Source organism: Pollicipes pollicipes, unplaced genomic scaffold (assembly GCF_011947565.3).
Source record: "Pollicipes pollicipes isolate AB1234 unplaced genomic scaffold, Ppol_2.1 Scaffold_6686;HRSCAF=7923_pilon_pilon_pilon, whole genome shotgun sequence".
Lineage (NCBI taxonomy): Eukaryota > Metazoa > Arthropoda > Thecostraca > Pollicipedomorpha > Pollicipedidae > Pollicipes > Pollicipes pollicipes.
The window spans coordinates 37,472,014-37,475,932 of NW_023596921.1; the positions used below are offsets into that span (position 1 = coordinate 37,472,014).

At 62.1% G+C, this 3,919-nt stretch overlaps 1 pseudogene; it reads left to right on the plus strand.

The window, feature by feature from the left end:
- LOC119108267 (putative transaldolase) lies at positions 1-3,884 on the plus strand (annotated as a pseudogene).
- Positions 3,885-3,919: the final 35 nt, after the last annotated feature.

Below are 3,919 nucleotides of genomic sequence, written 5' to 3' on the forward strand. Positions count from 1 at the left end.
ATGGACGTGGACGTGTCGCGCGGCACGAGGCAGACGCTGGGGCGTGAGGGTCGCCGCAAGTCGTACGGGTCTCAGATGGGGAGGGATGCGGACGTGTCGCGCGGCACGAGACAGACGCGCATCCCTCCAACTGCACAAACTCGCACGGAGCTCTGCACGCCAACCGGGCCAATGCGAGCGTTGACCCTTCGAAACTCTGGGAGGCGCCAAGCCGCTTGGCGTGGTGCCCAGAATTACTCTGTCTCCCATACATTGCGTGAGCGCCTCCGCTTCACCGGAGGCTTAACGCCACTGAGGGCATCGCTGCTCAGGCGGCGCAGCAGGGGGACGAGGGCAGCAGGACTAGCGCCAGGTCGTCCAAGGACGCCGCGCTGTGGGCTGGGCTGCGCGCGCGGGCGCAGCAAACCATCACCTCCGCAGCGACCGTGTCAGGCGGCGACCGCACCACCGGTGTTTTGTTCGGGTAGTGAGTCAGAACCGCCCGGGTTAAATGCTTCGTTACGCGCCGGATCTACGTCGCGTGGCGCACTTTCCCCGTCACCGTGCCGCGTCTGACTGACGCTTGTGACACGCCGGCAGGCTGTCCTTCGACACCAAGGCCAGCATCGCCAAGGCGCGCAAGTTCATCTCGATGTTCGAGGCCGAGGGCATCAGCAAGGAGCGCATCCTGATCAAGCTGGCCTCCACGTGGGAGGGCATCGAGGCGGCGCGCGTCCTGGAGCAGGAGCACGGCATTCACTGCAACCTGACGCTGCTCTTCTCGTTCGCCCAGGCGGTGGCGTGCGCCGAGGCTAGCGTCACGCTCATCTCGCCGTTCGTCGGCCGCATCCTGGACTGGTCAGTGCCGGCCAGGGCCAGGCTCCCGGGTCTGGGTCCGGTCAATGTCGGCCAGGGGGGACGGGTCAGGCTCCCGGGTCTGGGTCTGGTCAGTGTCGGCCAGGGGGGACGGGTCAGGCTCCCGGGTCTGGGTCCGGTCAGTGTCGGCCAGGGGGGACGAGTCAGGCTCCCGGGTCTGGGTCCGGTCAGTGTCGGCCAGGGGGGACGAGTCAGGCTCCCGGGTCTGGGTCCAGCCAGTGTCGGCCAGGGGGGACGAGTCAGGCTCCCGGGTCTGGGTCCGGTCAGTGTCGGCCAGGGGGGACGGGTCAGGCTCCCGGGTCGGGGTCCGGTCAGTGTCGGCCAGGGGGGACGGGTCAGGCTCCCGGGTCGGGTTCCGGTCAGTGACCGACCAGGTCATCATGAGTCAGGCTCCCGGGTCTGGGTCCGGTCAGTGCCGGCCAGGGGATCCTGAGTCCGGCTCCCAGGTCTGAGTCTGGTCAGCGGCCGTCGCGAGGCTTCGGTCGGGCTCCCGGTCTGGGTGCGGTGAGTGGAACTGGGCTAACCATATGGGACGGATCAGTAGCGTTGGCTCCGGGGATCAGTGACTGACCCGCGGGAGACTGGTCAGTAGCCCTGCGTGACCAGACGTCAGGTCGCCAGGTACGTCACATCATATCGTGGCACAGATCAGCTGATATTACGTATCAGGTAGGTTAGACATCAGATAGCAGATCAGACACAGATATATCCAGATCCCGATCCGGATACGTACGGGGCTGGCCGATAGCTAGGGCTCTTGTGCTGACCCGTTCTGAGCAGGTCGTTATTCTGGGGTCCTAAACGACGCTGATTTGGTTGAGACCCTCGGGTCCTGATATTCACCAGTCTTACCCGCAACATGAGCTCGGCCCTGTTCCGTTAGGTGCGTCGCTTGCTGGTCAGATGTTCATGGGGCCCTATTGCGTCGGGGGGCGCTATCTGGCCAGAACAGTACAGTCGTTTCTTGTGCATGGCTGATTTGCCTCTATTGCTTGTTCCTGGGCTTAGGCAAGCCTGTCCATTCAACGGGCGCTTGTAAGACTTCATTAAGTGCCCAACCTTGAAGTCAGGATGAATCAAATTCCAACCACAATGGCGTGTACCAAGACGAGATTGCTCCTACTTATTTGGACGTTTATCGCTCTCAGCCACCCAAGTTGCTGGCCAGCCATCACAAAAGATCACTTTTGGCTCTGCTTACGCCGGCGCTTCCTGCCAGCCGTTAGCTAGCGACCCTTACAGAGCAAGGTCATGCAGGTCAAGGTCATGTCTGAAGGTCATAATGCAAGGCTTAAATGTTCACTTTAGACTACGACCAGTGCCATCCGGTGTGGTTTCGTCAGATAATCAACTCCGCGCACGTGTTCGTTTAAATCAGGCACGTGGCGAACACGGACAAGAAGAAGTTTGAGCCCCGCGAGGACCGGGCGTCATCTCGGTCACCAAGATCTACAACTACTACAAGAAGTTCGGCTACAAGACGGTCGTCATGGGCGCCCTCCTTCCGTAACACCGGTACGGACCGGCCGAGTTAGCCTGCCCTGGCGGAGCACTGTGTTACTGCTATCGTGCACGCGGAAGGGAATGCTGGAGATTGGTTGTCGAGGCGGCAGGGCAGTGGCAGTGTGCAATAGCGCAAAGATTGGTTGTCGAGGCGGTAGGGTAGGCGGCGGTGTGCAATAGGGCAAGATTGGTTGTCGAAGCGGTAGGGTAGACAGCGGCGTGCAATAGCGCAAAGTAACCAGCTGTTCGACCAACTGCTGTTTCATGAGGTGTACCGCGAGCCGCAATGCGATAGTGTGTTTTTGTCATTGATCACGTGTTTTGGGCGGCATGCCAGTTTTTAATGAAAGTCGGTGCCCCGGCTGTCAGCACAAGCCCGGAAGTCTGTTCCGCGGTGCTCGTTTCGTCTGACATTTCGGATCATGCTGAGCTCACCTGGCCTCTCAGCGAGCCTGGCCGCGCGCCTGCGCCTCTGCGCCGGCCGTGGTCGCTCGCCCGGCGGCTGCGTCGGAGTCGCCGTCGCTGCGGGAGGCAGTCAGTGGCGTGGCCGGCGCCGCCTTGTCCTGCCCTCCTGACAGCTGGCGGCGACGGCCGGCCGCCGGCCGCCTCTGACCGCCGCTGACCGCCGCTGACCGCCGCTGACCGCCGCTGACCGCCGCTGACCGCCGCTGACCGCCGCTGACCAGCCGCTGACCGCCTCTGATCAGCCACTGACCGCCGCTGACCGCCGCTGACCTGTGTCCGCCAGGCGAGATCACGGCTCTCACTGGCTGCGACCTGCTCACCATCAGCCCCAAGCTGCTGGAGGAGCTCTCCAACAGCACCGACCAGCTGCACCCGCAGCTCACCGAGAGCATGGGTAGGTGGACTCGGCGGCCGACGCCGGTCGGCCCGCCAGCCAGTTGACCCCGGCTCCGGCCGTCGAGCCGACAATGCCGTCAGTCGTTTCACACGCATCTGATGCTGCTGCTGTGGGTGGGTGCTGCTGCCGCAAGAGGCTAGATGTGTGGTCATCGGCCATGCGTAGGCAAGCGAGCCAGCCAGCCGGCTGGTAAGACGCCATGCTGCTCATGCATTCAAACGAATAATGTATTTGCCCTGTAGCCATTGCGTGCGCCTAGCTGCTCCGTCCACACCTTACTGTGTCTGCCTGTCCCTTCCAGCTAAGAAGCAGGACCTGGACAAGGTGGACATGAGCGAGCCAGTCTTCCGCTGGATGCACAACGAGGACGCCATGGCCACGGACAAGCTGGCCGAGGGCATCCGCAAGTTCGCTGCGGACGCCGTCAAGCTGGAGACGCTGCTGCAGGCCAAGCTGAAGTAGCGGCGGCGCTTGGTCACCGTCGTCAACCGCGCATCATTCCAGCGCCAGGTTGTGGGTCGATCCGGCCGTACAAAGCGTCGGACGTGTTGGAGATTTTTTACTTTAATTTTATGAATAGTTGAATCATGACGTAGAGCTTTGACATCACGTGTACCGTCGCTTGGACGCACAGGGTTGCTGGAATATATTTACCACCTCGGTACGTGTGCTTCATTGGAGGTGGTGGAGACGCTGACA